Consider the following 25,198-nt stretch of genomic DNA (forward strand, 5'->3'; position numbering starts at 1 on the left):
GAGTAGCATGTAACTGGATATCTATGACATCTTGAGTGGGGTCCTTAACTGTCATACAGGTAGTTGGATCTGGAGTGTATGTCGGTGTCTTATTAACTGGAATATCTGGTGTCTGTGCTGTAAGCTTGGCTGTGCGATCTGCTAGATCATTACCTTGAGAAATAGTGTCAGTAACTTTCGTATGTGCTTTGCATTTCATGATAGCAATGGATGTCGGTAAGTGTATGGCATCTAACAGAGCTTGAATAAGGAGACCATGCTGAATCTTGGTTCCATGAGAAGTCATGAAACCTCTCTCCTGCCAGAGCACTCCGAAGTCGTGTACGACTCCAAATGCGTAACGTGAATCTGTGTAAACATTAACTTTCAGGTTCTTGGCGTGTATGCAGGCTTGAGTCAGAGCAACTAGCTCTGCTGCTTGAGCAGACAGGGTGTCAATACGATGTGTTTCAATAACTTCAGTGTCAGTAGTCACTGCATACGCGGCTACTAGTTCTCCTGTACTTGTTCTCATACATGAACCATCCACATAAAGTGTCAGGTCGGGATCTGGTAACGGAATATCTGTCAAGTCTTGTCTTGGCTTAGTCATAATGTTAACTACTTCCACACAGTCGTGTGTGGCAGGATTTGAAGTAACTGACGGTAACAGTGTAGCAGGATTTAAAACGTTGCAGCGTCTGATTCCTATGTGTGGCTGGAACAGTGTCAATTCATAACCTGTTAAACGTGCAATTGTCAAGTGCTGAGTCTGTGTTCGGTTTAAAAGAACTTCCACGGAGTGTGGAACTTGTACCGTCAAGGAATGTCCTAATACTATGGAATCACTTTGTCTGATAGCTAGTGCTGTGGCTGCAACTGACTTGAGGCACGCAGGCAGAGCCTGGGCTACAGGATCTAATGTGCTCGAAAAATAAGCACAGGGCTTGTATTGTCCTGCTTGATCTTGTGTGAGAACAGATAATGCTGTACCTTCGCGTTCAGTGACAAAAAGTGTAAAAGGCTTACTGTAGTTCGGTGTTGCTAGAACTGGAGCTTGGCATAGAGCTTTCTTTAACTCATTAAAACTAAGTGTATGTTCAGATGTCCAAGGGAGGACAGTCGATACGGCTGCCTCCTGTGTCGTTAACTGTATCAGTGGCTTGGCTAGAAATGCATACTGAGGAATCCATTGTCTGCAGTAAGAAGTAAGGCCGATAAAAGCACGTACCTCCTTCTGGGTCTTGGGCTGAGGAAGACTCGCTATTAACTGGATACGGTCAGGTGTCAACTGCCTACCCCTCTTGGACAGTAAGTGGCCTAAATAGATCACTTGCTGGACACAGAATTGAAGCTTAGAAGGGGACACCTTGTGCCCCATCTCGGCAAGGAAATACAAGACTGTAAGGGATGCTCGCTCGCAAGCACGTTCAGAACGGGCTGTGATCGGTAGATCATCGACATACTGGAGCAGGGCAGTGTCAGTTGGCATGTGAATATTGTCTAGTTGTCTCTTGAGTGCTTGACTGTAAATACTTGGACTTTCTGTGAAACCTTGAGGAGCGCGTGTGAACATATAGCTCCTTCCATTTAAACAAAATCCGAAAAGGAACTGGCTGTCTGGATGAATGGGGACACTAAAAAATGCGTTCTTGAGGTCTATGACTGAAAAAAATGAGGCTTCGGAATCAATGGCTGTCAATAGGGAAGAGATATCTGGGACAACTGGGTACTGGGGAATAATACATTTGTTAAGCTCTCGAAGGTCAATCACTAATCGATATACTGGGGGTGCATTTAGATCAGTACGTTTCATGACTGGAATGATCGGAGAATTACATACATTGGAGTCAGTTTCTACAACTACTCCTTGAGCGATGAGTTCGTCAATAATTGTGGATAAGGCTGCTACAGCCTCAGGTGGCAATCTGTACTGTCTGATTCGTGGTAACACTACACCTGGCTTGAGAGTCACACGATGGGGTGTGATTTGCATATAGCCAACATCAGTTGGACCTTGCGCCCATAGATGCTGCGGAACATTAGACAATCTCGGATCAAAATCTCGTAATACATAGTGACCCTTGAAGTCACGCAGGAACAGTCGTATTCCCTCTGGGGAACAGCAAATAACTGCACCTAACTCCTTCAGTGTTTTAATGCCTAATAAATTTTCTGGACATGACTTCGTAAGTAACAGATCAGTAGTGCGGGACAATGGACCTACTTCTAGAGTAACTGGCTTAGATATCTCGTTTACAATAGGCTTTCCTGAAAATCCAAGGGAAACATTTCTTGAGCCTGAGAGCGGAGCCCCTGGAACTTCGGCGTGACTAATGGTGGTCCTACTTGCCCCTGTATCAATCAAAAACTTTCTGTCTTTCCCTAATACTTGACTATGAACATAGGGACCCTCTTGATCTACAGGTATCTCGATGAGAGGCAAGCCTACCTCCCTCTCTAGGCTGTTTCATGAATATGGCTGATACTCTGGATACTCGGACTGTGCATACTGGTACATCTGCTGTGTAACATGCTGTGTTGCAGCAATAGGCTGCGGTGCTGGAACTGTCTGTTGTGCATTCTGTGGCTGAGAAGTCTGTGAAACTTGTTCTTGTCTAGGCGGACGTGGTCTTTCTTTAGTTTTACCGGTAGCTATATTGTGTTTCAGAACTGCACACTCGTTTATAAAATGACCTGGCTGTTTACAATAATTGCAGGTCCCTTTAACGGGAACTGCAGGATGACTGACTTGATTCGTACCCCTCTTCTGACTGTCCTGTGGAATAGATTGTGCAACCAGTACTTTCATTTTCGTGTCTTTCATACGTTTCCTTTCGTGATCTTGTTCTTCTCTGATTCTATTCTGGTGGTATTGAAGCATCTGTAACATCTGGGACGGGGTATTAGCTTGCCAGGTACTTTCGACTTTCAAAACTCGATTCTTAACTTGTGGACTTGAATTCTCGACTAATTTAGTAACAAAAAGATGAGGGTATGACTCGCTACTTGTCTTGAGGCCACTGTTGATACTAAAACATTTTTCAAATCTAGAATAAAAATCACTAGTGTCTTCGTCTTGTTTCTGTTTACAGGCTGAGATTGCATCCCAGTCTTCCTTTTTAGTGGCTAATAATCTTGGCAAAACTTGTATTAACAGTTCTGGTAATTCTTTACATTTCTCTCCTAGACCGGTACCTGGTACTCGTATCTTATCTTCAGCTTCGAGAACTGCCCAATCGATCTTTTTCTCTCCCACCTCCCAATCTTTTTCCTTGAGTTTCTTGTATACCCCTGCGGGCAACAGGACCTTTAACATTTTAATAATATCTGGATACGTGTATTCTCCCATACGGAGCATGTCCTTTAATTCTCGGTGGAACCCTGCTGGATCTTTATCATGACAGGGAATTAACTTTTTCATCTCTAAGAGTTCCATCTTTGTAATCGGAGTGTAAACAAACACTCGTTGCATTTCACCATCTGTTGTCCTAACTGGGTGTACTTCTCGTAACGGATTCTGTCTGTCTATGTAAAACGGTTTACTTTCTGGAGGTGAGACATGAACAAAATGCGGGTTCAAAAACATACTATATTTGTGGCGCTGTTCTAGGATGACACTAATTAAATCGGTACCTAAACCTTTCCATCTATACTGGAGTAACTCGTTCAGGACATCGTGTAACGGACCTGGATCAGAATGTTGACCCTCATACAATGTAATGAGGTGCTGGATCATATACATACCCACCAGTCGCTGCTCGGCTGGGGGCAATTTCAGGAACATTTGTGCCACTATTTCGTCTGGAAAAGTGGTAGAATCAGTAATCCATCGGACTGCTGATCGGGCTAGTTCTTGTTCATGCATAGTACTTAACTCACTGTAACCGATTCGTGATTTCAGAATGTGATCGGTAGCTTGAAATACTTGTTCCAGAGAACCTTGTTCTGGTGCTGGATGATGTAAAACTGACTTGTGTTCTAGGCGCAAATGGCGATCTGGAAATCTAGATTTTCCTACATACGCTATTCTAGTGGGATTCTCGTCCTCTACCTCTTCAGTAGAGTCATTTTCTTTCTCGCTTACTTGTGCTGCTTTACGTTGTTCGTGTAACTTTAGTATTTCCTTACGAATTTTCTTGTACATACTCTCTATACTACTGATAGTCTTGTGTTTACCCTCGGCTATATTATCACTCCACCTTGTCAGAATTTTCATTTCGGCCTGATCTTTAGTCGGGTAATCTTGTTCTCTTATTAGACAATTAATCAGAAACTTTAATATCATGAGCTGGATCTCAGCTTTCCTTTGAGACATGGCTTCGCCAATACTTTCTGGATCATCCCCTGTACGGATGAAACGATATATTCTGTCTAGATCTCCTTTCATATCTGGTAGGGTGTCTAAATACCCGGTCACCCGTCTTACACGGATGGAATATATTACTGTACTATCATCACCTGTAACTGGATCATAGCGGCATTCAGTGAGAGCTCGTCGGATTTCTGCAACGGACTTAAATTTGGGCGTACGCTGTAACGCACATTCATGTAACTCGGCCAACGTTCTACGTTGGTGCGGTGGCGGGGTACCAGGAGGACCTCCTCCTGCGGCCCCTAAACTGGAATCGTCGACTGATACTCTTCGTACCAGCGCGGCGGGAAATTGTAATGTAGGCTGGACCGGGGGTACCGTAGCAGGTACTCCCGTGACTGGAGGAGCAGGATTTACATTATTTACAGGAGCTGGCGGAACAGGATTTGCATATTCTGGGACTGTGTCGTCCAAATAGGACGAGATGAAAATATCAGCTGCGGTCGGTTTGTGACGTAGCTTGGTCGGAACTAATGGTGGCGGAAAATTACTGGATGCCTCTGGGGTCGCTTTTGGCAAGCCCTCGGCAAGAAGAGGATACATACCCTTGATGAGGGCATTCCTCTGTCTGTCTGACTGTTCTGTTTTAACTCGTTCACCTATCTCGATTAGTTCCCTTTCTTGGGCTCGTTCTAAGGATTCTCTACTTAGTTCTGACTTTCTGATTTCTTTTTCGGTTCTTTTATGAGATTCTTTGCGCCATAACTCGATGGCATCTTTCTGTGACTGTCTGGCTTTCTTTTTCCATAATGCTTCTTCTACTCTCATGATGCACTCGGCATCCCACGTACCTGATACGGGCCATCTATACTTTTCCTCTAACTCTTTGGTATACTCTACCCATAAATCTAGATATAATATGGCACTTATGCCATGCTTCTGATACATAAAATGACCTGGACTGTCCCTAGGCGGGACAGGAACTGCTGCTTCTAGCAGACCTTTTCTAGTTTTTAACTGACGTAATTTCGAGAATAAGGGCATGACTGAACTGTAATCTAGACACAATACAATACACAATGAACACGATAATTACTTCACATTCATACCACGACATTAAAATACATGAAGAATATTTAAAATAACAGTTCGAACAGAATACTACCTGGAATACTGAAAACAGAATACATGAATTTTCTCGAGAACAGAACTGACTAGAACAGAAACTAGATGCACTGCTGAAACAGTACGAAACTTACCGGTCTCATAAAGAGACACGTCAGGACCCGCATCCACCAAAGTGGACACTTCATTTTGGGTCTGTGTACCACCAACCCACGGACCAGAGTCAATTAGATTGACCCTGTCTAGATACTACCCCAGCAATGGTACTCACCGGGCAGCAAGAACGGAAGGCCTCGGACTGGACTGGACTGCTTCGACGCCGGACGGACGAACTTCGGACTTCTGTTACGGGTGGGCCTCCGGATACCTCGGACCTTGGACTCTCGGCTTGGGCTCTGGTCGGGACTCGCCGCGTTCCTCCACCGCCTCGTCTGGATGCTGGACCGCCACCTCCGTCTCCTCCGTGGGCCTGAGGGATACTTGAAGCAGAAATATCTGCACGTGCACGGTATGGTTCCGTCACGGCTGCAGAGGGTCAGGGGGCCGGCGTGGCTTCACCGGCGCGTGGGGAAAGGGCAAGTCCCTGTTCGGGCGCCATTATGTGGTATATAAATAAATAATACCGGATCTAGGTTTTACTGGACATAGCAATAACAGATAGCTCAATAAATAAGAGTCAAGATTCGAGGTAGTAGGAGTTTGCAGGTTTAATACAGCATAAAGGACAGGAACAGGACAACCTGCACGGGAACAGGATGGCAGCGCTGCCGGGGCCAGGATCAGAATCGGCGCAACATTTAATAACAGTGCACAAATATATATACTAAAACAGTTACATTAAAATGAATTACAGTAGGCGGAGCAGTGGGTGTGGTCAATAGCAGTCGCGAAAGATAAGGGTGAAAAATGGGTGTAACAGGGGCGTATACATAGACATGTGATGCAAACGTAACAGAATATGTCATAAATGGGGCGGAAACATGGAGGGGGCTACCTAAGGAGCCGGGACCTCTAACCTAATGGTGCACGCAAACTGACAATGACGTGTTACTAGGAGAAGCTGGGGGCTATGAACTCTGTGCTAGGAGCAGAGACTGAAGTCTGGAGAGTCAGGGCGACATGTACCTAAACAGTATCTAGTATCTGATGTTTAGAGAACATGTTGATAGAATCCAAAAGTTATCGGGGTAAAGGCTAACAGACTCTAAGAATGGTGCATGCATTATTCTACATGTAGTGCGTGATGAAGAATATTAAATGACCATTAAATGCAGTATTTCTCTTACATGGAGACGTAAAGGCTAGACAATGACGGAAACTATTGATGCGATTCAGTAGCTTAGGAATGCAGAGAAGGAGGGCTGGACTGATAACTAGAATCATAACATACTCTTGGCAGACTCAGAGGCAGAGCCAGGCTGAGCCGGGCACTGTGAGGCAGGAAGTAAGTGAAGGGTCGAGGATACAGGTGGGGGCTGTATTGCTCCTCAGCGAGGACTCAGAAGACAGGAGCTGAATCTGGTGTCCGGGCCCTTTTGAGGCCTAGAAACGGGGACTTTACAATGAAATAACGTGCACACTGAGAAACGTGGCAACGTAACTTTACATAGGCCTGATACTCGTAGCTTTCACGAGAACTGGAGACTGGCATACTAGTGATGGACACAACTGTAATTGCGTCTTTAATCAAACATGGGGATACATATGCATATTTAATCATGCACACATAACATAAGATGGAGGACACGTAGGGACACAGAACATGACAAAATTTACTTTTCCACAGGGTGAAGGATGTGAAACTGAGGCATCTTCTTCATGTACAAAAGGAAGGCCAAGATTCTCTGGAAAGGGGTGTGGACAAGTCTTATAAGCTTACCTTCCAAGACGGTGGTCTGTCCATACAATGGTTTTCAAAAGTTTTCAATCCAAGGTGAAATAGAGCCTTTTCCCCAAATTCTCCTGTTTAAATAGAGGAAAATTTGTAATTTCTTTGTGCTTATTTGTCCCGTTATTTTGCATCACCTTCTTCTCCCCGTTGCTACTATTGTTGTCCCTGATTTTTGCCTCTAGCAGGTGGAACTTTTACTGGATTCTACTTCTGGATTTCCTTTCTTGGTTCTAATCTCCTTTGTGCCTCGCTAATCACTTCACTATGGTCTTCATCTTAAATCAAGAGCTGTAGGGATTGCCATCGAGGGATTTTACCCTCTCTTTTTTCCTTTCTGTCTGGAACCCGATTGACCAGAACACGTACCAACTGGGCAGGGCAGACCACCAGTTTAGTAAAACATGTGATTCTGGGTTACTATTGAATGTGCCGCCGGGTCGCAGCGGGCTTGTGCTCTTGGTTTTTGCAGCCTGGGGGCCCATTTGTATGCCAGGAGGGATCGTAGACGTGTGTCTAGTCCCTCTGGTAAGATGATCTCAAGGCAGGATCTCCAGGTTGTGTGTTCTCACTTGCACGAGGTTGTGACCTTTACAAATGACAGAACCCTTTTAGCCCGCACTTTTGTGTTAGCATGGTATTACAGATGTGGGCACAGAGGCAAAGAGACCGTTAGCAGACAGACTGGCTGTCAACCACAAAGAGGTGGTGCACACTCAGTGTGCCCCTAAGGGCATCTCTGGGGAGCAGGATAAGTGGGTCAGAAGGACCCCTGAGGCATTTCCCTGTAAGGGGGTGCCTTCTCCTCTTCAAACAGTGCTCGATCCACCTACATTGAGGGATGGACCTGCGGATTCAAACAGCAGCACTGTCTTTTACTAATGCGCTGTTTGTCACAGTTTGCACCTGTGCTGAGGATTGCACATTATTTAGTATAATGGGGTACACTGCCCCAGCTTGCAATGGGTGCACTGAGGATGCACAATCCTGGGCATGGTGTTTTACCAGCAAGGAGGCAAGGCAGTCATTTTATAGACAGCATATAATCATCCTATAGCTAAAATACCCCTATGGTAGACATGCAACAAATTACAAAGCAATTTATGCCTGCCGACCTCAAAGCACTATACAAGTAAATCACGCATCATTTGGCAATTTTTGTAGCGAGCCCTAAAAGCACTTTACTCTTAAATTAATTGATTTATTACACTGTATACAGCTACTCTGTTGATTAGACCCCACAGGACTGCACAGGCAGATTGGATGGTAAATCGATAGTTACGTCTACAGATATCACTGTCCTGTAAAGACAAGACACGTTATATTATGCTATGCCTTTGTTCTGTTTTTATGTTTATAGTTTTAACTATGTGTAAGCGATTGTGTCTGTCTGTGCTCGCATGTGTAAGGTGTCTGTCTGTGTGTGGGGAGAGGGCACGCGCCCCTTGTACTAATTTAGTTATCATGAACTTGGGCAGTTCGAAGGGATTTTCCTGAAGGCCGCTCATGACGCAGCTCGCCGGCCTAAGGCATGTGCAAGCTTTGCACCTGCACAGGGCCGCCAAACCCCAGGGGCCGCCACGCCAATATATATCCTTAGATACATATTTGCGTGGCGGCCCCTGGCAGTGATTTGGCGGCCGCGGGCCCCCTACCTAGACTCCCTGCTCAGGGCCTCCGTGAGCCTAGAGCCGGCCCTGCTGGGACAGTGTTTGGGACTGTGTTGTTGCAGGTGGCTGGAGCTAGGTCCAGAAAGACTGCCCGCCTGCCATGGATCCGCAAAAACCTGGGGGTTCTGTCAGAGCGTGTGGAGGTGGGGTGCAGGATGACGTTGGCTTGGTATACTTTTGATACATTTTGATGCTAGGCAGTTGATAGCGGCGAGAAGCATCCTAAAAGCGAGGGGAGCTTGGAGCGGGTGCAGATTCTGTCGTCTGCGCGATGTGGCTGTTGGGAGCTTTCTTCTTTGGGTGCTAAGTGAGCTGTTAGGAAAATCTTGTAGTTGACGCGGCTACGCAGACTCAGTGTGTGCTCTGCAGCACCTTCTATCCTCTGGCCACATACAGCGCCTTAACGTCCCGTCATCCAGTATGCAGCGCGTTCTGTCTGCAGGCCTCTTCAGCTACACGTGTTTACATCGTAAACTACACTCTTTCTTCCGGCCCCACGGTGCCCCTGAGACAGGATGTACAATTGTACACCGTTAGCCACCGCTGTACAGCTGCGTCTTCCTTCAAGCCGATTCTTGAGTCTATTATACTCGCACAACATCAGGCGCGCCTGTCACATATAGCGAACAGCACAGCGGCACCGCGCCTAATTAGATGGAGAGCGAAAGGACTGGCCCAAATGCGAAGACTTTTCCAAATCTTCAGAAACGCATTTTGCCTCGGGAGGGAGCCAGGAGCCGGTCTCTGGGAGAGGGCGAGCAGCTTTGTTCCAAGTGACGGCTGACTTGTTTACTGCGAAGAAAATGTGGCGGAGCCGAGCCAGGAGTTGTTTGGAGGAAGCGGGGACTGTTCGCTTTTCGGAAAGGATGAAAAGAGGCGGCGGCAGCAAGAAGTTCATCGTTTAACAGACTGTTTACAGTTCTTACATTCGAGCGTCTGTTCAGAGCTTCACCGTAAAACGAGCACCTCAAACGTCACACGGGATTACTGCCACAACCGAAGAGCGGCCACGTTTATTTACTGTGTCTCGGCTCCCTCCCTTAATTGTATTGTAATTGTATTTATTTAGCGCTTACTACCCCTGAAGAGGCGTCGAAGCGCTTTTTCAGCGAGTAGCACACTTCTTCGGAACCCATAAAGGATTAGTGGTGAATTAGTATAGTGAAATATCAAATTAATTTGAGCGGTGGATAGGTTAGTCAATTGTGTGGCAATACCTCGCGTCGCAATTAAAGTTTGTGTCAAGTTTGCGCCACCAAATTATGCTGCACGCCAATGACATGGTACAATAGAAGGCAGTCATTTCGGTCGATTGGAGCTCTGCATTAGTCACAGCCAGTGTGCCCCAAACACGAGCAAGCGAGCATGTTAAACACTTTGGGCCCCATTAGGATGGCGGGAGGACAAAGTCCGCCCGCCATCCCATCGTACAAAGGGACTGCCATAAGGGCGGGGGTCCAGTGGCTGCCATTAGGAAGCACCCGCCACAGTGGTGGGCGCATCCTGCATTCCTAACATTGTGGCGGGCGGTGCACTCAGCACCGCCCACCCCAATGCCAGGAAGGCATGTTGTGCACTTCCATGCACAACATGGCAGTCAGTGCGCGGTGCCTGCCATGTTGTGCATGGAACTGCTGGGGGGTACCATAGGTACTCCCCATGTGCACCCCTCACCCCCCCCCAGAGTCCCTTCGGGCCCGCAACGGGCCCCCGCAGTCTATTCCCGAATGCCTTTCTGTGGCGGCAATGCTGCAGCGGAGAGGCATCTTTCCGCACCCATGGTAATATGGCTGGTGATGTCTGACAGACACCGCCACCATATTAAACCCTTTTACGCCCGGTCAATTCGTTGACCGAGCGGAAAAGCGGGGGACGGTCTTTCCGTCTGCCATGATCCCCCTGCCATAGTAATATGGCGGGGAGAAATGGGTGACGGGATGGGAAGGATCTTGGGTGCCCGAGATCCGAATGGGCTTCTTACTGTTTAGTTCTCGGGTCTAATGTTTTCGCTGTGTCGCTCACAATGGGTCCAATCAGAATTTCTTCCATAGGTGATTGATGAAATGCATATACTCATGTATACAATTGTATTGGCTCTTAATAATGACCTCTACATCCCTTGTCCAGGAAGTGGGGTGGGTTGTGCCTCCTCTTGTACTCTGTCAAGGGTGAAGGAGGTCGGCCATGTTAGGGAGGGAAGGGAGGCCTAGAGTGCTAAATTGCTTGGAGGGTTCTGTTGTGGCGCTTACCTTCGCTACGTTAATCATTTGGCGAGGAAGACTTACGAGGAGGTAATGATCTCTCCATTCCTCGTCCCAGACATTCGTGTCTGCTTTCCTACCAATTGGGGTTGTGGGAACATCCCTGCATCTGGGAAGCTACTGATTTTTAAGATCATTCTGGTGTTATCTTTCGAAGTCTAGACCCCTTTCTGGACTTACCAAGCCAGGAGGCGTTGATTTGCAGAATCTTGGCTCTGCTTCCTTACCGTTCCAGATGATAGGCAAGCAAGGTGTCATCGAAACATTCCCCTAATGCGCGGGTACATGGGAAGGCACATGCTTCACTTGCAGTATTTAAAAACATATTGACTGGAAGGTGGGACCTGTTTATGGTAAAGAGTAGCCTTTTAGAGAATTACTGGTTATTTTTCTATATTATTTTAGTTCCTTTAGCAGCAAGTATTTAGAAAACACCCCTAAAAAACAGAAGCCATGCATCTCCCTTTTGTTCCCTTTCTCAACAGGCCTCTCACGCCTCTGGAGTATCTCCTAACTTGCCCAATAGAACAAGAAGGAGCACAGAGAAATAGAATGGAAGTATTGCGAGGATTGTTTTAAAGGATTTGACTTTTACAAAAATCAATTCCATACATGAAACAAGCACGAAACCTGCATGTGAAATGCTTTTGACATCTGATATTTCTTTGGATATTTGAAGACTCCTTTCCTGTCTCTGAACAAAAAAGGAAATATATTTCACAGAAAATGCTGCAGGATGTCCCATGTAAGGGAGAACTTGGGTTTTCTGCCTACTGAAAGACCAAGTACCTCTTAAGAGTCTCCCCTCAGGTAGTTCAGAGACCTACAAGTTCCAGCCTTTATTTTCATCAGTTTATTCTAGAAGTATGTAATCGAGGTGAGAAGAATCCCGAGGTTTATGATAAAGAAGTGTATCAGCCTTAATGCAGAAGGGAATAATCTGTCCAGACCCAACGCAGGACATAGGTTTAGGTATTTAATCCATTATATGTCTAACCGAGGGAGTTACAGGAGGAGTTTGCCTGGTAATAGGCCTGAAGGAATTGAACGATTTTGTGCAGAGTATCCAATTTCAAATGGAGACAATTCAGAAAACGTCCTTTAGTCCCATTATATCATTTCATGATTATATTTAGACATGTGGATGCGTGCCTCATTTGGGAAGAATCAATGGAAGTATCTGAGCTTCTGTGTGGGGAAACAACACTTATAGTCTTTGGTTCTAACCTTTCACCTGAAATCTACACCAAGTTTCTTTACAAAGGTGGTAGCCCCAGTGATTGTTCATCTCCAGCAAATCCCAGTTTACCCCTACCTAAGCGACTGGTTGATCTCTTCAGGGAACACGCTCTTCTAATTTTAGACTAGACAAATGCTGTGATCAATAAGTTGGGATTCCCTCTCAATGTACGCAAGTGCTAATCTCATTACATATAACATAACATAACGTGTATTTTAAAAAGCGCACGTTCACCCATAGGCATCTTGGCACTGAATCACAGATGTTTAATGTAACCCAACTCAATGGTACTCATTTTATCAACCTCAGATGGATGAAAAGCTGAGTGGACCTGCCGGGATATGAGACACTTGAACTTTATTGCAGAAGGATTCTGCTTTCTTCCAGAAGAGCAGATTCTTCGAATTCAAAGGCTGATCAAGAATTTACTGAGCATGCAGAAAGCTTCAACCGGATCCTGGATGGAAATCCAAGGGTATTTGGAAGTTCATGTTTTCAATGCACCAGACTTGTCCTCTTGCTGCTGCAGCACCTGCATACGCCCTAGTCTCCATCAACTCAGCCATTGGAGATGTCACTTCCTCTTTCAGTCAAGGTCATGCAGGAACTGAATTGCTGACTGTAGACAGAGATTTTATCCAAAATGGATAAATATACACCCTCAGCACCTTAGGATCTTGATAACGAATGTCCGTCACATAGGTTGGCAATCCACTCTCAATCGAAATTCATGCCAGTTCAAATGGTCACCATTAGAGAAAAGGAGACCATTCAACTGGCAAGAGTCAACTGGGATCTACTGAGCTCTTCAGAATTTCCAGACCATTTTACAACAGAAGGATGTTTTGGTCAGGACAGTAGCCTACACCAAGCATCAGGAGAGCACTTACTCAACCCCCCTGACTCATATCGATATTTATGGGCAGGAAAAGATATTTTAAGCCTTTCAGTAATTCAAATCATGGGGGAACACAACAAATACGTTGATCTGTTGAGTGGAGGCTCCCCATCATCTCCAAACCTATCAGTGTCAAGGAAGGATTATATTCAGGAAGGTCTGAGAGACGTTTGGTACTTCTTATCTGGACCTTTTTTTTGTCAAAGAATAATCACTTTGCATGCAAATGTTGCTCCATGTTCTAAGAGGAAGGAGGTGGATCCACTCCTATTGAAGTGGCCCAAGAGCTTATTCTATGCCTTGCCTCAATTTCGATTTATCCCAATGGTCTTAGCCAAGTTACAACAAGAGAAGGCAGAGGTGATCTTAGTGGTTCCACATTAGCCACATGGATCCTGGTTCACTCAATTGAAATCTCTTGCTTTGCACCCTCCTCGGGTCGTACTTCTTTTCTCCTCTCAAACATCATCTCTTCTTCATCCTCTCAAACTAAATTTGTCCGTGTAAGAATGTGGTGTGGGGGTTAGTCCTCAACACGCAATACTATCACAATACCCCAAAGATGGTCCTTGAATTCATTCTAATAAATCCTTAGCTCTATCCTGGTAGAGTTGCAAAGAGCAGCCATGCTTTACTAGAGGAACATGCGCTAAGCATTTCAGAGTACCAACATGGACGATAAGTAATTAACACGATTTGAGAAAAATCTGACACCAATTTTTAAAGATAGAGTGTATTTTTATCTTAATTTAGACGCCAAAACAAACAGGATTGCATACATGCAACCAGAGTGATCGATATTAGTAGTAATTGAAAATTAACGCAAAAGTAAAACACCAAAAATGTAACATTGCGGTCAATGCGAAAAACCACTAGTGACAATTGGTCACGTGCAGGTCGAGCTGCATTATACCCTTTCAGGGTAAATGTAATGTGGGCCCCAGGACCAAGCCACGACAGTCAGCTCAGTTTTACTTGGCCCGTGGAGCCAGGGTGCAGAGTTGTCCTGGCTGTCGCTGGTGCTGAGCGGGAGCCGCATGAGAGCTGTTTTTACCACTGAAATGGGGATGCGGGGGGAAAAGATGCAAAAAGACAACAACGGAGTGGTTGCAGATGTCAGTCAAAGGTCAGAGGAAGTGCCCTCTTAATGAAGCATTGAGTGAAGGGAGCAGTTGCTAGACTGGTGACCAACAAACCGTGGCAGTGATAAGTAGAGCTGAAAGTAACTTCGACATCTTGTGGTCTAGGAGAACACAGTAGCTGCCTGTAACTTCGTTGAAGGCAGGACTACAGTTCCCACAATGCACTAGACCATCTAGATTTGGTGATCCCTCAGAGGGCCTGATGGCCAGCGATTCTTCTGAGCTGGAGCATTATTTTACCTTCAGTTTGTAGGGGACTAGTGCAAGTAGTCCAAGGAAGTTTGAGAGTGCTTCAGGCTTCCACAGAAGACCCTTAGGGGGAACCGAGAGATAGCCTATGACAAGTCTCGATGAGGCTGTTCCAAGAGTGTTACAACAGATGCACGGTATCCCTCTTTTGCTTTGTAAAAGTCTTGCTGTTGCTGGTACGGGTCTCTTTTTCTGTCTTCTTTGATGCAGGTTACCCAGGACTGAGGTTCTGGTGTTAGAGGGGTCCCTTAAATTCTACATATAGGGGAGTTAGGGGTGTGGGAGCTAGTAGTCAATGGACAGTTAGTCACTGCAACTAGTCTACCCCTGAGGTGACCACATTCGGGGGTGTGGACCACCTTTTCTGCCAAGAACCCTCTATTCTGCTACTTCTAAAAATGGCAGAAATCAAATTTTAGTGTACCGACCAGGCTGCTCATCTTGGAAGTGTGGATAACCTTCTGCGGTTGAACACAACCTTGACTGACTAATTTATGGCCTGTCCGGGTGCAAATGTGCCTGGGGCAGAGGGAGGGCTGTTTTCTTCACTTGGTGAGGGATAAAAATTAGATTTTCCATAACATGAGGAGTATTGGGCATATATTATGTTAGCATGATGTATCTATATACCCTCTTTGCTTGAAATACACATAACATGATCCATATATGCTTCAGCTGGTAGGTTTATTCTTTCCCCCATGTTTCTAGTACTAACAGAGTAGGCCGAGAACCATACAAATGCCATCTTCTTTCTCCTGACTCAGACCCGAGCTGCGATCATGTGTCACTCCCCAGTAGTTGTCAAGCCCCAGTTCATTTGAGTTACTGAGAGCAGCTGAAAGTAAACTGTTTTCCCTATGTCTTGGGACTCAAGGTCGCATCTGGCTTTAGGTGCGATAAGTGCATCACAGGCGGTGCCGTGCCTACACTCCCCGGCACCAGGATGAAAGGGAGTCACCCCTCTTGACCTTCCCAGTAATAAATAGTAAAGCTTTGAACTAATCATGTGTGCCATATATGGTCCTTCCTTGGGGCCCGAGGGCCAACTGGTGTTTTGCCTTTTACAGTGGTTATACGTGTTGAACTGAAAGTATATAGCCTTTGGTTTGAATATAAGCCAGCAGTCTTCTCCGCGCACCTGATGGGTGATGGTTGGAGAGGCTCCTCTATAGAGTATTTTTGCTTAATAAATGATTGACATTTCTTCACTGCCAACTTACTGATTTTTTTGGTAATTGGGGATTGGGCTATTGGTAGGTATAGCTCTTTATATTATTTTTGCAATACTTCAGTTGGCGACTCTGGTGGGACTCCGTGATAGGGTCGTCCTCCCCGTAACCGGGTAGAAAGGACAATGAAAGGGGAGCTCTTGTCGAGCGGGTGGACTGACCAGAAAACTTCAACTTACTCCGCTCTCACGATCAGCAAGCCCCAGCTGCTAGTGACCCTTCGCAGGAGACCTACGGGCGTAACCCAGGAGCTGACCGTGTTGGTCTTCAGGAGTTGGCAGTGGAGAATACGCAATTGTACCTGGGTGCACCAGGTGAGTGGATTGTTTTTTGGTGTCCTTCGGAACGCGGTGCTGAGCAGTGCCTTTGGAGCAGTTAACTGTATCTGATTTGGTGATCGGTGTACCATGGAGAATTTTGGGGATCTAACGGGGCAGCATTGTGGCTGCACGGGTAGATGCTCCACAGACTTGTTTTGTGAATAATAGAGACGCTGATCAGACGCCTTGGTGTGGCTCGTGTGGTATACACCCGGCCGGACTGGTCTCAGAAAGGCCTGTGGTTGTACCTGGGTAGCCTCTGGGACATATCTGAAGCGGTGCTAAGGAAGCAGGCTTAGTCAGAATAGTCCCAGGGGTGAACCAGGAAGACTGCAGGATGGTCTGTAGGACACTCTGTAGTTATACCTGTCCAACGGTCTCTGGGTAGTCTTTTGACAGCTTGTTTTTTGGTATCTGTTGGTTCTGGAATCTGAATTGATTAATTCTGCATGTACAGTAGTTGACGGGCTCTGTTCTTTTGTTTGGAAAGGAAAAAGGTGACATGTCATTTTACATTTTTTGTATATATATGTATTGCTCAGTGTGTGTTTGACTCGGAGAGTGGGAGAACATTTTGGGAATGTGTGAACATGGCCATGTTTGAAAGGCTGTTTCTTGAATGAGGTTTAACTGTCAACGACCATTATGCCGTGTTTTAGTAAATGATGTTTTGGATGCTGAAAAGGCACACATTTGGATGAAAGCCAACCTGCCCTGCCCGAGGGCAGCCCGAGTTATGATATGTATGTCAAACATGGTATTACCCCCATCTTGTTTAATACGCTATGGCATAAATATACTAAAGACAATGTGGAATTGCAATGGCCCTTAACCGGGTCTTTCGATGAGAAAAAGATAAATTTCTTGCAGGATCGATTGTTTCCTAAGCGAAGTCGGCAGGCAATGTTTGATTCTCTAAACATGTGGCAGAAGGAAGCAAAGCGTAGACGTATCAGGGTGGAGAAATTATATAAAATGAAAGGAGGTCAGAGATTACACAGAAAGCCATAGCTTATGATAAAGCTCAAACCGAAAAGGGAATTGATTGTGCAGATAGACAATTTTGATTACAGGTGGATAAAACCTATGTGACCAGGACTGAGGCAGAGGATGAGATGGAGGATTTATTAGATAAGCGTCCACCTCCCCCTTATGCTCCACAACGTATATATCCCGCTGTCCCTTTAACTCCAGCACAGGCCCCTGCGGCCTCTGCTCCTGTTGTTTTTTCTCCCTCCGTCCCTCCGGGAACGTCATCCATTTTATCTCCCTCCGCGTTTGGGACGGCTACTTTATGGTCTGATGCGTTGCCATCTTCTGCTACGTCCACAGTTGTTTTGTCTCCCTCAACTTCCGCCTGGGCTTCCCAGTCCTCAAGCACGAACCCAACCCTAGCCGACCCAACTCCGTCTCGTGCTCTGGGGGATCTAGGCGCACCAAGGTTGTTTACTCGTTCGGCAGTAGGACTAAATTAGAAGCAGATGACTGCGAATCAGTGATCTCCATTGGGTGCGCCATCCTATTTATTCTCTGACTGACACGCTTCGAGACTATGAGCCTGTAATGCAGTTGCAAGCCCTGAAACACATGGCCACATGTCTGATTACTTTAAAGGAACAGTGTTTTCTGGGAGGGCAGGCTCCCCAAGTGATGTATGATATTTGGGACAGGACTCATAAGTCTGAACTAGGAACAGAGGAAGTGTACAGGAATGTTGAGGGTTTATTAAATTATCGAGGGCGGATGCACCAGAAATGTCCATCATGGGACTCTCAGCATCCCATGCGAGAAGTCCATCCTATCTTCCATCCTGAAGTACCGGAATTAAAGAACGATCAGGATGAAATAATCAGAGCTCGTGTGGAGGCACGAGTACTAGAACAATGGGTTTACACCCCCTGGAAGAGGAGTGGGGTCCTCTCGCTAAAGTCACAACTCCCTCACCCCCGTAAAAACCCTACGGCTTATTATAACGAACTCACAGAAGCGTCCTCCTCAGCTGTTATGACCCCAGCTGACATAGAGCAATTTTTCGGGTTACTAGTCCCCGTTGATGTGTGGCGTCAGGTGCATGATCAGGACCATGTTCCGGAGTTAGGCGGGATTTGGGATCAGATAAAAGGTTGGGATAAGGATCGAAAGCCCGGTGATAAACTGAAACCTGAACTATTGGCTTTACCGGGTCAGATTATCACATACATGCATTCCCTAATTCCGCCTCGTACAGTGGATTGGGACAAATTGACAGCATGTAAGCAGAAGAAGGACGAAAGTGTTCCCGATTTCTTCACTAGATTTGAGGGCGTATTCATCGACTTTAGTGGGCAGGATTTATCAGTGGAAGGCGGCGTACGATTATTTGTTAATCGTTTCATGAATAATCTGTTGCCGGAAATCTCCACGCGTTTACAAGCCGCGGAGAGTACTTTGACTACTTCCACGCCCTCGATAATACTAAGTATGGCTCAATATTACGAACATAGGGAAAATGAGAGTAAGGATAAGACGGAAAAGAAAGCGAAGGATCTTAAGACGCGGGTGCTGTTGCAACAAGTCTTCCGAGGACGAGGCAGAGAGAGAGGCGGTAGAGTGTTTGTGTCGAGAGGGGCGGTAACTGGATGGGGTGGAGGACCAGCTGTCGCTTTAGGACCAAACCAGTGTGCTTACTGCAAGGAGGAAGGGCATTGGCGATTTCAGTGTCTGCTATTGTTGACTCAGAATGGGGCAATGAGAGGGAGAGGAAGAGGTCGAGGTGGTGTGGATTGCAGAGATATACTGAGGCCTGTGTGATAGATGGGACCGACGGGTATGCTTACACATAGGACAGCCAAGGACAGAGTGGGGGCCAGGTGTCAGTACCTGTTGATCAGCAAGGTCCTTATGTGAAAGGGCGGTTGATGGGGACATCTGAAAATTTTCTAGTTGATACAAGTGCGATGAATAGTTCTATTTCTCATTTGCTGGTCCCAGGGGCTGCTCTGTCCGGGCGAAAAAATGTTTCGGTGGGATTTTCAGGAATTCTGGTGGTGAGCCCCATTTCCAAACCTATTCCCTTTACAATTGGTCCGGTCACGGTAGACTCCCCATTTTTGTTGACTTCACATTGTGGGGAGAATCTATTGGGATTGGATTTGTTGTAGAAATTGCATGCAAAGATTCATTGTTCCCCCGATTGTGTTTATCTGACTATTCAATCCCCTGATAAGCATACTTTGCAGTCTTTCACTAAAAATTAACCCCTCCCTCCCGAGTTTGCTGCTATCCCAGTGACACTATGAGCCACCGGAGACACGGATGTAGGATTATTAAAGATTCCACCTGTTTCTATTACCTTGAAACAAAATGCTCGGTTGCCACGTATACCTCAATACAAAATTTCTCTGACAGGTGAGAAAGCTTTGCTCTCCATCATACAGGATCTGATTAAAAAGGGTGTGGTGGAAGAGACGGCTGCCAATATATGCAACAGTCCCATTTTACCGATTTTTAAAAAATCCCCTGTCGGGAGCGATCCTAACCATGTTGATACTTACCGCTTTGTGATTGATCTGCGTAAAATTAATAAAATAGTGGTGCCCTAATACCCTGTGGTTTCTGACATTACTACTATTCTCACTATGATTCCTCCCACTGCTAAATATTTTTCTGTCATTGATTTGAAGAATGCTTTCTTTAGCATTCCGATCCACCCCGATAGCCGTCATATTTTCGGCTTCTCCTTATCTGGTCGCAGCTTCCGGTTTTGACTCGCTCCCCAGGGTACACAGAGAGTCCTAGTATTTATAGTCAGGCTCTGAAAGCATTGTTGGACAATTTGATCCTGCCCCCTGGTAGTGTGGTTTTGCAATACGTCGACGATCTGTTGTTGGCCTCTGACACCGAGGAAGGCTGTAAAGAGCTCCCCAGGGTACACAGAGAGTCCTAGTATTTATAGTCAGGCTCTGAAAGCATTGTTGGACAATTTGATCCTGCCCCCTGGTAATGTGGTTTTGCAATACGTCGACGATCTGTTGTTGGCCTCTGACTCCGAGGAAGGCTGTAAAGAAGCCACAGTTAAATTATTGTCTCATCTGGCGGCTAATGGTAATAAAGTATCTCTTTCCAAATTCCAATATTGTCGACAGGAGGTGATCTACCTTGGTCATCTACTGTCGAAAGAGGGGAGGAAACTAACCCCTGAGCGTGTTACTACCATATCTAACATGTCTGTACCTCGTACTCAGCGTGAGGTTCGTGCATTTCTCGGCATAACTTCTTACTGTTTCCAATGGATTCCTAATTTTTCTCTTCTCACTAAACCTCTCCTGTACTTAACCACTAAAGATGTGCTTGAACCTCTACCTTGGACTAATGATTGCCAAAATGCTTTTGACTCTGTGAAATCTGCGCTTTGCTCTGCGCCCGTTCTGGGTACTCCTGACTACCGGAAACCTTTTGTGCTTTATGTACACGAGGTGGACGGTTGCTCGCTTTCTGTGTTAACACAAGGATTTGGTGGTGAGCAGAGACCTTGTGCTTATTTCTCTGCGGTGTTGGATAACGTCGCCAGAGCACTTCCTAGCTGTTTAAGGGCTACTGCTGCAGTCGCGGTGGCTATTCGACAGTCGGAAGGGCTCGTCCTGAACACTGACCTCACAGTGATGGTACCGCACGCTATGGATACATTATTGAACAATACGAAGACCCAGCAGCTTATGAGTGCGCGTCTTACAGGCTACGAATGGACTTTGTTTGGTCCCCATATTACGATTAAACGATGTGCCACCTTGAACCCTGCCACGTTACTACCCCTCACTTCGGACGAAAAAGACAATGATGTACATGATTGTATATTTCGGATGGAGGAAGAGACGAAGGGACGGGTAGACCTCACAGACATTCCTCGATCTGACCCCCCAGGGGAATTATATGTTGATGGCTCTTGTTTCAAATTACCAGAAGGCACGACAACTGCTGCATATGTGATAACCACTCTATGCACTGTAGTTGAGGCTTCCCGAGTGCCCTATCAGTCAGCACAGGCCGCTGAGTTAGTGGCATTGCTCCGGGCCTGCGAGTTAAGTGAAGGATTGAGAGTAAATATTTATACGGACAGCCAATACACCTTCGGAGTGGCTCATAGTTTTGGCCGACTGTGGGCAGAGAGGGGTTTTTATACTTCCCATGGTCAGCGAATACAGCATGACCCTTTGATTCTACGATTACTGACAGCATTGACATTACCAGAAATGGTGGCTGTAGTCAAATGCAGTGCACATAAGACAGTGGTGGATGCAGTAGGTGAGGGTAATGCTTTTGCTGGTCAGATAGCTAAAGTAACTGCAAAATCTAAACTGACCTCAATGTTTGTGACTACTTCTGCTGGGTGGGTGGCGGAAACGGAAATGTTTGACACCACTATGGAGAGTGTCCAGGAAATACAGAAAGAAGCTACCTCTGCTGAACTGGCTCGCTGGGAGAAGGAAGTGGGGAAATTAGAAGCAAATAATTATTGGATTGACTTGACTGAGATACAGCGATGGTTACTGCCCAATGCATTAGTATATGCCGTAATGACCGTGGCGCATGGTTCAGCAAAAATTAGGGCAAAGGGTATTTGTCTATTATTAGACCCTGTGTGGAATAATCCTAATATCCCAAGAACTGCTACCCATTTGGTGCAATATTGCATGGTTTGTTTACGACATAATCCTGGGGGCAGGGAACCTGTTTTGAGTGGAAATTTTGCGCCACTATCTTTGCCTTTCGAGGGGGTCCAGATGGATTATATCCAACTGGAGCGCATGAACAATTTGAAGTATGTCCTAGTCGTGGTGTGTGCTTTCACTAAATAGGTGGAAGCCTACCCAACCAAAGAAAATACTGCTTTGGCAACAGCAAAGGCTTTGATAAAAGAATACTTCCCACACTATGGATTGCCTCGGGTGATCTGGAGTGATAACGGGGGGCATTTTAATGCAGATCTTATCAATCATGTTTGTAATGGACTACAGATTAAGCAGAAATTCCATGCAGCTCGACACCCCTAGTCCGCTGGGTTGGTCGAGAAGTATAATGGAATACTGAAACTCAAACTAGCAAAGATTCAAGAAAGTACTGGGTTAAGGTGGCCAGATGCCCTGCCACTTGCATTGATGTCAATACGGGTTACCCCACACTCTCGTTCTGGCTTGTCTCCTTATGAGGTAATTTTTGGGCACCCCGCCAATGTTTGGGGCGTCCCGAGACCCAGAGCATTTCGTGATATTGAATATCCTATGCTGACAGCTTACCTGTATGCTCTGACTAAAGATCTTCGTTCCATTAATCAACAGGTATCAGCAGTCTTGCAGCCCCTGCCGGAGGGTCCCGGACATCGCTTGGAGCCAGGACAGTGGGTTCTGGTCCATAACTATCAGCGAAAATCCATCCTGGATCCTCGTTGGTCTGAGCCCCTTCAGATCCTATTGGCCATGCCGACGGCGGTAAAGGTCAATGGCAAGCGACATTGGATTCATGTTTCACACGTGAAGAAACTGCCCTTCCCGCTTCCTTATGATCAGCGAATCCAGGAAGGAGTTTTAACCCAGGAAACTGATGCCTAGGAAATTGGAGAAGGGAAAGGAGAAGGAGAACCAGACTAGGAAGGGGTTTTGTCATCTGCCCCCGATTCTGTTGCCCCAGCAGTTGAGCGAGAGGCTTGTAGTACCCCTGTTGCAACAGATTCATCATCTTTTGTTTTGTTCTCTGATCAGGAAGTGCCTGGCCATGCTCGATACAATCTGTGGTCCAGAAAATGACACGGTAACCCAGGTGAAGATGGTAGGAGATAGGGAGAGACTTGAGCGATAGGGTACAGAAGTACTTGTTGGGTGTACTTCTGGGGTACTGAGCGAGACACTGGACTGAACACGCTGAGAGCTTTGAACATTTGCTTGCTCTGTTCAGAAAGAAAGACTGAATTTCTTGTTTAAAAGAGGCCCAGTTGTGTGGTCTTCAAGGGTTGTGTGAGAACATAACTCCAACATAACTGTTTGGTCCTACTTGTGATGAACGATGGGAGCCTGCCTGTGAGGCTCTAAACAGACACAGGAAAGAAGCACCCTCTGGCAGGTTGGACTGCATTGCCCGAGTTTATTTTTGGACTTTTAGCTAGTATGTATCCCTTTGCTCATTTTGTCCCCAAAGAGGAACGTCCTTTTGCACCACGTTACTTCCCTGTAAATATGCCAGTCTTTTCTAGTTGGACTCAACGTGTTAAAATTGCATTTTTGGTCATTATAGTGACATTGCTAATCATATTAATGGGAGCGTTTATATATTTAGAATTTCGCCACCCTATGCATATTGTTTTAGGAACAACTGCCCCACCGCCGGAACATGTGTTTTATACCTTAGCCCCACATAAGGAAAGGCACGTCAGACTTATACGAAGAATGTATTTGTTGAAATGCTACTAATACTATGAACTGTTGCGTTTGTGGCCTTCTGCTCTCTGTTATGCACAAGCACAATTTATTTATATCCTTACCCTTGTCGCATTTGGGAAGTTGTGAGGCATGGTTCAAATTACTTTCGATGATGTATGTGCATTATACAGTAGACACTCAAAGATTTTCGGAAAAACATTACAAAATGATTTTAACATATATTGAGGTTCACCAAGGATTTGACCCTGACGGAAATAATGGAGAAGGATCCTTGGATCCGAATGCATGTATGAATATGTATACAACGCATGAAAACACCACTTGGTTGAGGAATGAAATTTTGGATTTTGACGAGTTTAATTTCACCCAGTACTTCCAACATTTTTAAGAACGAAATGTTACAGATGATAAGGCCATTTCAGAACCCATATTAAATAGCACGTAATGGTAGGAGAAAGTCAATGTAATTACACCTATCGGTTACGTACCTTTAACAGCCCTCTGTTGTTAACTCCTCCTAATGTGTATTTCGTTTGTGGAGAGAATGCCTATACTTGGCTTCCCTGTGGTTGGGCTGGACGTTGTTACTTGTCTTTTCTGTATCCTCCAGTTTATATAGCCCCTCCTAACTATCACAAGGATCATTGTTTAGACAAACGGAGCCAGCTATTGATAAGAAATAGAAGAGAGATAGATACCACCGACATAGATCAGACCGATACTCCTGAACAGCATTTCATTGACATTGTAAGAGGAGTATTTCCTATTTGGGGGCCCATAATCACCAGCAAAGAAGTACACCATCTGTCCAGAGTAGTTGAAAGGGTGATTAACACTACTGCAGGTATATTGACCAATTTAACGGTAGAGCTTCAAGTGACGAGACTCATTTCGCTTCAAAACTGTATGATTTTAGACATCATCTTGGCAGATCGAGGAGGAGCATGCCGTGTGATCGGCAGTTCCTGTTGTGTCTATATCCCTGACTCCGCCCCCTCTGTTCATTTGGCCGTTCAGAAGTTACATCGTTTGGCTTCTGAAATACACGCAGAGACTGGTACCTGGTCTCTTTCTGGTTGGTTCTGGGGTCTGTTGTCCACTTGGGGATGGAAAATTCTGATGGTGCTGGCAGGTATAGCCGTTTTAGCCAGTATCATATTCACCTGTTGCCTCTGCATGCAATGTGGACCTGCATGTTGCTCTTATTGTGCAACTAAACTCGCTTCCTCGAAGGCTGGTCCATCCCTAGCAGTGGTAAAAGCCCAGTTAGTTCAGCAAGAGGTCAAGAATCTAATGCAGATTGATGAAGGAATATTTGAAGTCTCAGCTGTTTTAGTTAGCTAAATCATGCTAAAAGGGCAGTTCTGAGGGATACAAATTATATTTTCGGGCAAATATTATGTTAGCATGATGTATCTATATAGCCTCTTTGCTTGATATACACATAACATGATCCATATATGCTTCAGCTGG

This window comes from Lissotriton helveticus, chromosome 5_1, assembly GCF_964261635.1.
Source record: "Lissotriton helveticus chromosome 5_1, aLisHel1.1, whole genome shotgun sequence".
Classification (NCBI taxonomy): domain Eukaryota; kingdom Metazoa; phylum Chordata; class Amphibia; order Caudata; family Salamandridae; genus Lissotriton; species Lissotriton helveticus.